This window comes from Sturnus vulgaris, chromosome 1 (genome assembly GCF_052056855.1).
Source record: "Sturnus vulgaris isolate bStuVul1 chromosome 1, bStuVul1.hap1, whole genome shotgun sequence".
NCBI lineage: Eukaryota > Metazoa > Chordata > Aves > Passeriformes > Sturnidae > Sturnus > Sturnus vulgaris.
Window position 1 is genome coordinate 127,364,096 of NC_142243.1, and position 14,332 is coordinate 127,378,427.

Genomic DNA, 14,332 nt, shown 5'->3' on the forward strand with positions numbered 1-14,332 from the left:
ACAGAGCTGCCCAGTCCATTCTAGGAGAAAAAACATGCCTTTGTTTTCCCATGGCATTGTTAGACACAAAGAATGCTGAATAAGTGATGAACTTAGCTTTTGTGTGATTAAGTGCACAAGCTGAATTTCAACAGTCAACTGGATGACTTTCAGTAACCTTTGTAATTAAACATTAATTCTTCCATGATGTTCTTTCACATAATGTAGATTTGAATAGCCACATCCAGCAGCTACCTATTCTAGAACCAGTGAGAGGTATCAAATGTTGTGCTGCTTCAAATCAACATAATTTGAGGTATCAGATATCAATGAAATAATGATCAATAAATATGTCACATGATAAATGAATGCAATATAGCCTAAAAATACTAGTCCTCTGAATCTCTTTATTATATGTTATTGGCATAATCGAAAGATGCTAAGTGTTCCTTATAAAATTATTATAAACACCCTTCTCAAAAGACTATTTCTTCAAACAGTAAACACAGAAATGGAAGAAGAGAAATCCAGCAACATAGGAGAAATAACTTTGTCAGGGAATGCTCCCTACACACATATGCTTTACAAATTTTTCACCTATCAAGCACATAAATACTGCATCATATTAATTCTATCAAGACTTCTTTTACTTGCAAAGTTTTAGTTTCCTCATCCAAAGTTACTCTGTGACAAAGGAAAAAGACTATAAAGCTCCCTGGTAGCTTGCAGGGAAAAACATCTCCTAAAGGGAAAGAATGGCTACATTTTAATAGCTGAAGAGATGCTAGTTCCAAGGCCTGTTTTTCAAGTGCAGGATTAGGACAGAGATTCTTTCACTGTCACCCTCTTACATAAATATTTCCTTCCCTGAGGCTGTATTCAATTTAGAACTGGAATAATGAAAAGTCAATAGTGGCCTGACAGGGACAGGCACACACGGCTAAATTTTGGCACTGTCATTATTTTCTGTTTGGTGAAGCTTTGAAGAAACATTAGGAAACGCTTTAAATTCACATGCAGACATCATACCTACCCAGAACGGCAAGCTGAAGCAGAGTTTTTCAGCAGATTCCAAACCTTGCTCAAATTTTAATGTGCTCCATTTCTCCATTTGTAAAGCAGAAATGAAAGATTCCTTTTCTCTTTCTTCTACCCTTTTGTGAATTAATGATTCAGATTATAAGATATATAGCTGTACGCCCCTATATCCACCATGTATACAGTAATCCCTTTGTAGAGCTGCATTAGCTGAGTACCATGCCACATTTTTTTAGTGACGCCAGTGCTGTCAGCACCAGTTAACTGCTCTCCAGGCTGTATGGCAGAATTACTCTAGGGCTTAACTCAGCAGGCACAAACTGTAGTCATAGGGCTTAGGCAAAAGGCAAGGATTTCTATGCTCAGTAAGGGGTTTTCCTCAGTATATCCATATTCTAATTCTAGGTATACAAGGAATTTTAAGGACAGTCAAAGAAAATAAGTATTCTCTGAAGAGCACTCCAACTTGGACTTGAGCAAAATTTAAATACTGAGAGTCAAGACAAGGCAGAATCTAGGTGACATGGATGTCATTTTTATCATTGTGTGTATCCACAACATCCAAAACATTGTGGGGTCTAAACTTCCTTTGGTATTGCATACCAGGGAATGAAAGTACTAGTTTTGTTTCTATAGATCTGCTAGTCACATTGCCTACTCAGAGTTTTTGACAGTATCTTACAGTTTGGCCAGCAGGGTTCCCTCTCAATGAAGATGCAGCAATAATGACAAATCTATGAATAAACAAGTTGATAGACAAGTCTAATAATTTTGTCTCTTTTAAGATAAAAACTACAATCAATCAGCTAGCTTAATGAAGATTCTCATAGCTGCAAAATTAACAAAAGGACATTATCTGTGCAGAACATTCACAGATAACCAGCATCAAACACTTAAGGCACAGAAATGTTGCTATGGCTGTTTGTAAAAGGATTTTCTTTAATGTCTCACTGCCTGATAATTTGACATTTCATAATTATGTATCACCAAGACCATACTACAAAGGTATGTTACATCTTGGATGTAGTTTTCACTCAGAAAATGTTTTCTACAATAATTAAATGGATGATCATAATCCAAAGTCTCTTAGAGACATTTGAAATAAAATATCCGTAAAAATGGAAAGTCTATTCCCCATCTAAGGACAACTTTCAGCTGAAAAGCCCTGTAATATAGAGCAATATATCCACTAAATCCCTGAGAACTCATATTCTAGAGTAAACTAAAAAAATGAACAGTATTATTGATTCATGCAGTAGCTGTATCAAGAAACCAAAGGATGGGAATTTTTAAGGGGGGAAGGAAAGGAAAAACAAGAAGAAATAAGCCTCTGCTCTTTCCTACCACCATCCTACCAAAATCTCAGAACCAGGAGTACTTCCTACTTCCCACTGATTTTTAATCTCTTGACTGTGGAACCTTGTCCTTTCTTCGTTTGTGTGAAACAGTGTCCTTAGGTCTCATTCCTACTTCTTTTAGGGTGGCCTTCAAAGTAGCTTTCTTAGTTCCTGTCTTCCCTTCTCAGAGTTCTTCTTCTGTTATCCTTTCAGATTTTATTTCAGCCATTGTCCATCTTCAAAGCAGTTCTAAAATATGCCTGGGGTTTCTTTTTTCTATTTTGCTAGGCAACCAAAAATCTCATTTATGTCCCTAGGAATTTTCACAATATCTTTTTTTTGGCTTTGCCACGTGCCCTGCTTGTACAAAGTCATAACACTGTTACAACAATGAACTTTCTATCCCATAACTTTGATTGCAGCATGCATTTCTTTGCATTCCTACATCTGTGGTTTCACATGCAAAGGATGATGCAAATTGTTGTTGCTCATAAAACTGAAGTGAATAAAACTGTAACTTTGGGCATCAGCATCAGAGGTCAGATTAGAAAAAAAAAGTTACAAGTCTGTGCTAGTCAGCTACTTATCCATGTAATTAATCTTTTATTGCCTTGAGATAGCTGGCATACACTGTCCAGCAGCACTTCTCAGATGGAGCATGCTCTCCTGCTCCACTGTCATGCAACTTGATATTACCTCTGGAAGATATTGCCTGTGCATCCAAGGCTCATTTCATATAATTTTATGTGTCTAAGTGTTCATTACTCTACAAGTACAATGAAATTCCACACATTATAAAATGTCAATGTTCCACTGATACTACCATTTTATTCCCCTGTTTATCACAATAATAATATCTGAGCTCATTAAAACACCTACTACATCTCTTACAAATTGTTCCTTGGTAATCCTTTTTTTCTTGACTGGAAGAAAATGTCCTTGTAGAAGAATTTTGTGACAGCTGTACCTTCCATGCAGCTCTTGCTGAAATCTACTTTTCCAGCATCTGTTTTTCCCCCTCATAACACAAAATAATGTCCCACTAACCTATTGTTGAGAAAGTAATCTCCAAAAGACTATTGTTTCTTCTGTTTCATGTCTGACACAGTTTGCTCTAGGAACACAAACAGACTCAAAGAAATCCAGAGTCATAACAGAAGAGTGATTTGAAAGTGGGATTCCTATATAGGCATCAAGCTTGTGAGTGGGCAGGCACAAGTAGCAGTTACAGAATTTTCTAATATACATCCAGAAATGAAAAGACAAAATTAAACCAAAAGAAACCACAAGTCAATTAGTTTTTATACAATTATATTTTAGAAAAGAATATTCAGCATTGATACAAAATCACTACAGTGCTTGGTTTGGGAAATGATTATTTTTAACCAGAAAGCCCCAACACCCCAACTGCCTTAGCAAAACCACCAAACAGCTTTTGGCACAGCAATTCTTAATGAATTTTCTTCTTTTAGTCTGTAAGGAAGAAAAAAAGAAATCACAAAATAGACATACCTGTATAACTAAGAAAAGGTTTCTCAGGAAACAGGCAGCTATCTTAACTGATAAAATATATTCCTAATGATGACTATCAATCAACTTGAACTTGAAATGTCCAGTTCTGTCCTGACTGCACTAAAGTCAGAAAGAAAGGAAAGGAAGGAGGAGGGACCTAATCATAAGTTTCAAAAGATGTTACCCAAAGAAACAATCGAGAATTGTAAATGCCTTGAAAACCAAGGGAACTGGATGTGTTTAAATGCCACCTACTCACCAACATTTTAAAAAGTATAGGCAACCCACGAGCTTTTTTTATTTAGAAAACTAAGATTAGTGACCATCCAAATTTGTTGGTTTTTTTTATTTAATTCTGAACTGCAATTTTTTGTCCAAGAATACTAAACAGAAAGGGACACAGAAAGGGAAATAGGAAGCAAGCCTAATATACAGAATGAAAACAGGCAGTCCTCAGTTTTAGATATTGCTTTAGGCAAGTTTTTAGGGGTGCAGAGATATTTCTGAGAAATGTGTTGTGCTAGATCTGGAATTAGAAATTATGTATTTTCTCTCTTCATATGGACAGAATTCTCATGTTTCTTGACTGTTTTTTATTGTTTTGGCAGAGAATAATAATCAAAGATATACAAAAACACTGTGACACATTTTTGCTGTCAACTTTTCTGCATCTGCATAGGCACTGAGTTTTAGCAGCTCTCATGGTCTTTCTTTCTCTCTTCCTTGCTATGCACTGAAAATTTTAGTAGCAATCTTTTTCTTATTTTTATTTTTTTTAAATGAAGATTTGTGTTGCAAGAGGTTCTCTGCTGCATAGTAAATTAAGAGAAGATAATCTTTTGGACAAATCTCTTTTTAAAGGCTTTTACATAAAAACAAGCACCTGAACTCTCTGACTCATCTTAAATGAGTTCCTCCACTAAAACAAACACGTGTAAGAGAAGAAATCTAAAATCAGGATTAAAACGTTACAGGATTTAAAGTTTGTATTAATAACAGTGAAAGAAATAGGCTAGTATAAGAAATCTGCAGATGGGAATTAGGTCGAAGATCCAGTAGGATTCAAAGACAGAGTTAGAAGAGGGCATGAACAACAAATGTCAGGATTCTCTCAGTTTTATTTTCGTACTGTTGACAAACAGTTAAGGAAGCACAAGGTAAAGTACTACATCTCACTTTTATATCATAGAATCATAGAAATGTTTGGGTTGGAAAGGACTTTGACAGATCACCTAATCCAAACTCCCTGCCATTGGCAGGGACAACTTTACACCAGGTCATTAGATATCCATTCACATAAGTAAACACACTGTAGACCTATGTAGAAGGCATCAGAATTGTCATTACACTATTTTTTTTTTCTTTAAAAAATAACAGATTTCACTACTTTGAAAAATGTGATTAAACAGAGGCTAACAAGTCAATAACTCAGAAAACGTTTTGGCTAATGCCAGAATTGAGATTGTTTAATGTCCTAATTTCTCTCCTTATGGCATATGCATTATAGCAACTTTATACTGTTATAAATTACTTTTCCCACTTGGAAGGATGCTTTATATTACAACTCTAGTAATGTATTTTTAAGCATAGAAAATGCTATGATGGGAGTATTATTCCTATCATCTTTAGAAAACATATAAGCACGCATTGAAGCTGACAGTGGAAAATGGGAAAATTCAAGCAGGTCTCAATTTAAAGCATTAAGAAAGTCAGACTCCTTTGTATTAAGACCATGCTGGAAGCCCCAAGAGAAAAAAAGGAGAACACATCTGTTCCTACTGGCATCAAGGAGGATAAGGGCCAGGCTCTGCCCCTGTGCACACCCGAATACCATTACTTTCAGCTGAAATAACTTGTTACTTAGTGTTCAGCTGAGTCCTGTGCATCAAAGTCAAAAGTTCATAGTATTGTTAGGTGCCATAAATTATCATCAATGCATTTTGCTCGTGCCTAACAATGTTGTACAAACTGAATCTTTGACAGTCCCTGCCTTGAAAATTTGAGTATCCCAGTCTAAGATAATAATAACTAACATTAAGAGGATACTGAGAAACACTGTCTGTCTGCATCCAGAGTTTGATTATTCTAAACTATATACAACCAGTACATATTACTGCAAACTTCCTATTGCTGAAGATCAGAAAATAATATACTAAATGCTTTTTAATCAATATTATTTTGTTAGTTGCTAAGTGATCAACCAGAATTTACTTAAAAAAAATATTCTCTTCTAAATGGTTTGCATAAGTATATCACTACTTTAAAAATGTTTTCTTCATAATTTTTCAGTTATAAAGAAGTCTATTTGAGTATTGTTGGCATTGCAGTTCATCTTGCAATGTTCTTCTTCATCATTGTACTTTTGAGTCACTATTTTTGGCATATATATTAACCAACTGAACAAAATGTGTTTACCTAATTTACTTAACAGCTTATAAAGCTATAATGGAAAGAAAGAAAGGAAGAGTAAGGAAGTGAAACAATGGTCATGGAAAAACAGCTTAATCTATTTGCTTTTAAAAAATATCTGCATAAAAAATACTTGCAATATCAAGATTTTTAAATATTGTCTTTTCTCAGTAGAAAGCCTTTAGCAATTTTTATTATGTGCATAATTTTATTTGTGGGACCTAAAATTACTTCAAATAAACAGTTCCAGATGGATCAGCTGGATATTAACTTATTAAGGGGTTTAACTAAGAGTTCTTATGGTGCACTCCTACATTGTATTTTAATATAAGACTGTTCAGATATCCAATAGGAATATTACTGTGCTCTACTATATTTTACTGTACTCTACTATATTCTCCATGGGAACCATAAAATAATGTTCAGTATCTTAAACTGCACTGCTGTTGACATGTGACAATTGTTTTTTTTTCAGTCATTTTTTGAATGTTTGTGTAAATTTTTTCCCCACATCTGTTAAAAAAATCGGTAAAAATTCGTAAGAACTGTTTATCCATTGTCTTACTTTCATTTAAATGCAGTCTGAGGATATCCAGAAAAACTCTGTTATTAAATTGTACATTAGTACTCAATTTAATATTAAAAGGAAAGAAAAGCTTATGGCAAACTGATAAAAAAACCTGGTTATAACAGAATTATCTATTGTTCTTCAGGAAACAGCACATTGGCTTGCACTGCAGAGACTCCCAAAGAATCTGTATTTTGGAAGACATGAAAATGACTTACCATAAATTATTGCCAAATAAGAAGGTCCATAAGAAGTAGGCTATTTAGACAGAAAAAAAGTGGGTGGGAGATCAGAGTCCTTTTTTATACCGCAGTAAAACCAATTTTCACTAGTTTCAGGAGTATAAACTTTAAAGAAGTCTGTGTGCAGTTGTCCTTGTCTCTTCTTATGTTCTTGTACTATTGGCTGTGGTGTTGCATGCTATCACCAACTAGGCCACGTAACTAAATTCCTAGGTCTCTTTCCATTTCATAAATACTGCCTGATAATCTCCAGGAATGGGGCAGCACCTCTGACTTCACAAATTTAGATGGAGCTTTACTCCTCTGACTTGAACACACTCTTGATTTTAATTTCCCTGTGAAAACAGTAACATCCATTTGTATACATTCATTTATTCCCCTCCGTTTTTTTTTTCTTTTGCTTCACCTTTTATTCCAGTCAGCAATTATCAGGAAAGCCAGTACCCAGTTTGAGTAAGAGAGTCTTGATTTTTCACCTCCTCCTCACTAAAAAAAAAACAACCTCAACTTCTTCATTTCAGGATTTCCTTATATTTTTATTTATATTTATTTTTTGCTGTTTATTTCAGCAATCTAATTTAATTTGAATGTTGGCAAATCTCGCCTCATCCTTGCTGTTTTTAACCTCTAAGACACAACTTTCTCCTCCTACTACTTCTGTTATCTTATTTTAAGTCACTCCCTTTGCAAATAAGCAGTCTTCCTCATACAATGTTCTCATTTACTAAAGACATTTCCAGACTTTCCCCATATTCAGTTATTCAAGAGATCTCATTATTTCCTTTTATTTTCCCTACAGCATACTTTTTAAAGCTGAAATGCTTAGATTTCAATCAATTTATGGACGTTCATTTTAAACTGATTGAACCCATGATTGCTAAATCAAAGATTATATCCTCTGAGTAAAACAGGCTTTTTGAATGCTGCTAAATTATGAATATCTATATGGTTTTTTCTGCTGAAATAAAATCCTATTGTGTCTCACTCGTTGCCTTGTTTTTGCAATCATGTATATTGAATAATACTAATTAAAACCCTTGGGCCAAGAGCATTTACTTCTCCTGACTCTGGAATTTACTGCTACCAAAGAAATTATAAAAATTAAATAATAATTCCTGCTTTTGCACAGATCTAGGATTTTCTAGTATGCTAATCATTTAGTGCTATGGGTTGCTGAACTGTACAGCCCAACAGAAGACAGGCTGCCATAGCAACGTTTTGCTAGGCCTAGTCAGTAGCAAGTCTGAACACATATTCCTAACAGGCATGCACACACAGAAAGTATGGACGCACAAATATATATATATATAAATAAGCACAAGACCAACCACACAGATCAACATAGACACAAACAATCAAACACGGCATGAACGTTGAAATCCTGTCCTCCTCTCTGGCATGAGTCCCTGTAACCTGAGGCGTGACTTGCTGCTGGCACTTACACCCATGCAGAGACACACATATAGCACAGGGAGACCTCTCACACAGTAAGATTTAGAAATAGAGTCTAGTCTAGGAGACTGGTCTAGGAGAGACTGCACTGATCAGGTGCAGGGCATAGCCAGACAAGCAGACTGACCAGCAGTTTGTTTACACCAGTCTAGCCCTATTTACCTCCTCATCCCACTATTTTCTCACACTTGCTCATTCCCATATCACCTTGATCCTTTCCTTTCCCTGTCTTTGGTTCCTGCCCTAAACATCCCATAAGTCTTAACCCCCAAATGCTCTATTATCCATCCCATAAAGCGTCGTGTAGCCCTAGGCAGTAACACCCACACAATATTTTTGGTTGACTGCTGGGTGTGTCCCCCACCTCCATGGGAACTGAGGCTTCCCTGGGAGGGGCTGGGCATGGGCTCCCTTTGCCTTACCCGGCTCCCCCACCTGCCCAAGTGCCCCTAAACTCCTCTGTGCATGAGGAGATGAGTCTTCAATCACCTAACCTAACACACCGTCAACTGAGATTAAATATCACTGCCGAGATGCTGCCAGTGCTGCACACTCAGGTCTGCAATGCCAATCAACAGAAGAGGCTCAAGGCAGGGAGTAAACAGGAGCAGCCCAAAACAGAGCAACTGTAGAACTGCACAGGTGAAAAGCTGTACCATAACCACTATAAAAATAAACACAATGAATTTCCAAAAGGGAACTTGGGTTCTGAGCTTTTATATTTCATCTCAGAGACTAAGAACTTTACCTTATTGAGATTTCTCTTTGCTGTTTTCCTTTACCACTACAGACAATCTTCCTACCTATAACCAGGCCACCGAAGCAGCTTTTTACGTTTCAGACTTTGCCACAATGGAAATCATCAATATTTCCAGCACGAGTCTATTCCAAAATCTTGCTGAGGCACCACTTGACTATCGGGTCAACTGAGCAGGTGCAGCACCTTGGAAACTCCCGTGTTTGTTTATCCAGAGTGGCTTCTCTCGACCAGACACAACCCTGCCTTGCTTGTAAGATATGAAGAGCTCTCAAACTACAATGATTTGGCTTGTATCGGTGACATGCATTATCAAGCCAAATCAGAGTGCTTGGTGTCATTTATGTACCAACATAGCTGTGCCTGCCCTGCACATAGGATGGGTCATGGGATTGTAAACTGTGATAGGAATCCAGCCTTCTTTACAAGCCTGTGGGTCACTCAGTATGCGCACAGCACTCTGCAAGTAACAAAAATAGACATGCTGCCTATTGCTGGGTCTCAGAAATATCAGGTCGCCCTTGGTAAGGGGGAAGCATGTCCAGGTGACCTTGAGCACAGCACTGTGCTGTCCTCTGTTCTCCCCTTCCAGGCACAGAGCAGAAGCCACTGCCAGAGGAGCTCTCCTGCATCCCAGGGAGCGCTGCCTTTTTTAGGGGCGCGAGCTCAGGAGCGCTTGAGCGCCCTGAGGCCGGGAGGTGAGAGTGGCAACAGGGATCCCACACGCGGGCACGGGGGATTTTCCCGCGAGGCCCAGGCACACAGCTCTCCCCGGGGACGCTCCCCCTCAGCTGCCCTTGGCCTTGCAGCCAAGTGTTGGGAGCTGTCCTCCCTCGTTCCCCGCCGCCCAGTGCAGCACGGCCGGGCACAGTGCTCGGAGCCGGCCCGCAGCCCCAAAGCCGGGCGGGAGCGCCGCGCTGCCCGCGGATGGGACTCCCGAGAGGGCACGGCCGGGCACAGCACTCGGAGCGGGCTCGCAGCCCCGAACGCCGGGCGGGAGCGCCGCGCTGCCCGCCGAGGGGACTCCCGAGATGGCACGGCCGGGCACAGCACTCGGAGCGGGCTCGCAGACCCAAAGCCGGGCGGGAGCACTGCGCTGCCCGCGGAGGGGACTCCCGGGAGGGCACGGCCGGCGCGGGGCGGAGCGGCCCATCCCGCCGCCGTGCCTGGGGAGGGACCCCCAGACCGCCACCGCACCCGGGAGACGGTACCGCCCCTCGCAGGCTCCCGGGCAGCCGGGCACGGGTGTTCCCCCGGGAGCGACGGCCCCTCCGGGGCGGGTGGAGCGCCGGGGCCCCGCGGGGCCCGGGCTGCCGGGCGGCGGGGCCGTCTCCCCCTCCGCGGCGGGAGCGGAGTGCGGCGGCCCGCGGAGGGGGCGGGGAGGATGACTTCATGCCGCCGGAGCGCCGTGAATTTAGGAGCAGCAGCTGCCGCCGCCGCCGGCGGGATGTGGGGGTGAAGTGACAGCGGGAGCTGCCGCCGGCTGAGGAAGGAACAGCGCCGGGCACCCGCCGAGCCCGGGGGCTCTGGGCCGCCACCAGCAGCCGCTGAGGGAGAGAGGGAGGGAGGAAGATGCGCTGAGCCGGTCGCTGAAAGGTGAGCGGGAGCTGCGGGTGCGGGGGCGGGCGGCGAGCGCTGCGGCGCTGCCCGGCTGGAGGAACGCGGCGCCGCCGCTGCGAGCTCCCCTCTCCGGCTCTGCCGGCCGCCCAGCCCGGGCAGCGTCTGGAACCGTGCTGCGACTCGTAGCTTCCTTCTCTTTCCCTCTCCTCCCTTCTGCCGTGGTTCCCTCCAAACGCGGCAAGGCTGCCCTCTCTGAAGCGCCACGGTGGTGCGTTTTATCTCCCGTGGCCAGGATGTGCTGTGGCTCGGTGCCAGCTGCCGCTCGGGCTGCTCTCCGTGCCTGTGTCGGGCACCCCGTGAGTGGCGCAGCGCAGGACGGGGCGAGAGCGGGAGGGCTGTGGCAGGTGCGGGACTGCCCCTGCCCGGGCCGATGCGCGTTCCTCGAGTGACAGCTTAGAGAGACATCTTAGGGCAGAAGGGCTTCAGGGGAACAGAAGCAAAAAAAAAAAGATGTCATCTCATACACATTCCTGGATTTGGAAGTCGCTTCACTGGAAATTAAAGAGTGTAGAAGTTGGGGAGCCGGTCCTTTCACTAAAATGGATTCTGTCGTCTTTTTCGAAGACTTGCGTGGGTTTTTTTCCCCGTTATTCATTTTTATCGTATAGCCTAAGGTTTGCGACAAACAAAATAGCAGCAAAATTCAAATGCATTTGTTTGTTAATGGAAGAATTAATGAGTTGCTGTTCCATCATATCACCTGTAGAAGTGGAAAAACCAAGCATGCATACATATTGTAGCTTGTTAGCATTGCACATTTTGGTACGTACATAGGTCTTAGCATCAAATGAATGTGTGTTTTGGAATTGAGGAGAAGGGAAGAAATCTGCCTGACCTATTTCTGTGCCTGATACACTGGTGGTTTTTGTTGAGGTTTTATTTTTTTTTTAATTGGTTTGTTTGTTTGTTTTTGTGTTGTTGATTGGTTTATTTTTATTTTTTAACTTTGTTCTGCTTTAAAAAAGAAAACTTGCCCTCGAGCAGGTATGGCAATACAGGAGGTTGGCATGCAGAGGCAGCTCGTTAGAATAAGCACTGTCTACATATGTAGTGGTTATTGGCTCTGTGTGGTTTGGAAATAGAAGCAATGACTGGGAAGTAAAGATTTGGGAATTAATCTCTCCTTAATGAAAAAGGAAGCAGGATAATGGAAGCTGAAGGTTATTTTATTCAATGTCTGTTTACCTGTATGTTCATCTTCAAGGATCCTGTTACCCAAGTGTTCACAGAGAAGCTCAGACAGTTGTGGGATTCTTGGTTGTGGCTGAAGCCTCTGGTCATGGTGCTAGAGTGACACAAGTAATGCTTAGGGAGGTAACAGGGAGTTGCTTTATTCATTATTTCTGGGAAGATATTTAAATACAGTCAGTACTGTTGCTGGGTGTGCAGAAGGCAAATGACAGCTACAGAGACAGAAAATGTGTATAAAAAAACAATTGAGGGTTCACAAGGTTGAAACAAAGAGCGAGTGATGAATTGCAGAGTCAGAAATCAGTCCAACAGACAGATCTTTTCTCTGAAGCACAGTCATTAACTATGATCCTGTATAGGCTTGTTGCTTTAAGCATGTCATGGTAAATGCAATGTATGAATTAAAAACTAGAAAAAAAATCATTTTGCTAAACCTGTGTCTTTCATCTGCCATACATTTATTTTGTTCCTGTAAAAACTTTGAAGCATTGGTTACGACATTTCTCTTGGTTTTTCCTTTCTGGAATTAAGCATGGCTGACAGTTTCAGAGTTGCAATGTTTGGCTGATTTCTTCTCTAGTTGCATTTGGTTGGAAAAAGAAACCATGTAGCTGAGTTCAGATGCTTCACATATTTGCCACCCATTCTATATAAAGTCAGTTTCTTCACCAAAGTGAAGAAATCAAGTAATGGCCTCCCTGTCAGTTGTTGCAAGCACAGAGTAGTATGAGTACTCACTAATGTTGACACTGTTATCACAGCCAATTTAGCTCTTTGTGCTTCCTGGCAAACCTAATATTTCAGGACTCTTAATTAATATTTTTTTTTAAAACAATATGATAGCAGAGATGAAGTAGTGGTTGACCAAGAACCCCACTGCAAACTTGAATTGCTTTTGTTTTTTTCTTGTGTGCTCTACCGGCAAATGGTGTAATGCGCATGTGTCCACAAAAGCATATCTGATTATCAATGTGAGTTTAGTTCCATGCTGTAACTCATGTAAATCCACTTCCTACAGATTTCTTTCCCAGAATTCTTCTTTCTCCTTCTGTTACTGTAACTTCCATACTTCTGCCAACCAGAGGAAAGCATCTTTATTGTGGTTGATCTGGGGCAGCATCACCACTGACTTGGAAGAGCAGCCTAGTTGGCCAGCTGGTTGGTGCCAGACAGACTGGGTAGCAGCTGAGATTTAGTTGTCTTTTCCTCAGAGGTTCTTCTATTTTGGAATACTTCATCTGGGTTTCTTCTTCAGATTTGTTCGGGGTTAATTATCTTTGAGGTTTCTAGGCTGCTGTCAGCCTTTGAACCAGCAGGTTCATTTACCCAGTTTTATTAGTGGGGACCAGATGGGTATGTTTGCAAAAGGCTTGTTTCCTCGGAAGAACAAAGTGGAAAGCCCAGTGACCTTGAATGCACTTGAAGTTGCAGAGGTTTTATTTCACTTGAAGTCCTTTCCAAGGGCTGAGATTAAACACTTCAGTTAAATATATTTTCTATTATTATGAGAATTTAAAAAAATGTGTTACTGAGTGCTGTTTGAACTAACTGAAATAACCATATCTCAAAGCAAGCAGGTTTTCAGTTGGATTATTTTTTTCCAATTTAAGAATTCTATTTAAAAAGGCTTGAGCAGGGTAAAAAGGGACAGATATTACACAATGAACTTTAAACAATGTACTTTAGCATGTGCAAACAATCAAGAATATTTCAACAGTAGTAATACCATTTTTATTTTGAAGAAGAAATGCATTCACACTTTCCAAACGCATGTCCTTTACATGTAATAGCTCCTGTTTCTGGGAGAGAAAGAAATTATTTGTGAAAAATAAGTGTCAGGCACAAACTGAAACTTTGTCTCCTACTATGCAAATGGATTTCATGTTGGACTAACTGTCAATAGAGGATCTTTATGTAAGTGCCTAGTCAACTGCAAAGGTAACAATCATTAAGGAGAACTGAGAGTTTATCCATTCATAATATATTAGGGGTGGCAACAAGATAGGTATTGATAATCTTATTTTGAATTTGACACAGTCAAGTAAGTCAGCAGTTCACAACCCAGATGAGGAGCTCCTGAGTTTAATATGAAATAAGGAGATAGAAATGCAAAGTTCATGTATGCTGCTTGCACAAGAAAGCTGCTTGAAGCCTTTCCCTTGAAGGGGACTGCATGTAAACAGCAGCACAAGCATGGATCTATTTATATGTATTGCTTTCATGATGT

The 14,332-nt window shown here is 40.6% G+C and overlaps 1 protein-coding gene across 1 annotated transcript in view; it reads left to right on the forward strand.

Annotated features, from left to right (window-relative positions):
* The first annotated feature begins 10,791 nt into the window (after positions 1-10,791).
* Positions 10,792-14,332, forward strand: part of PKIA (cAMP-dependent protein kinase inhibitor alpha) — a 43,459-nt gene continuing 39,918 nt past the window's right edge. Inside the window, exon 1 of the mRNA XM_014870709.2 lies at positions 10,792-10,890. The gene's annotated coding sequence lies outside the window, so the exon portion shown is untranslated. The remainder of the gene's footprint in view (positions 10,891-14,332) is intronic.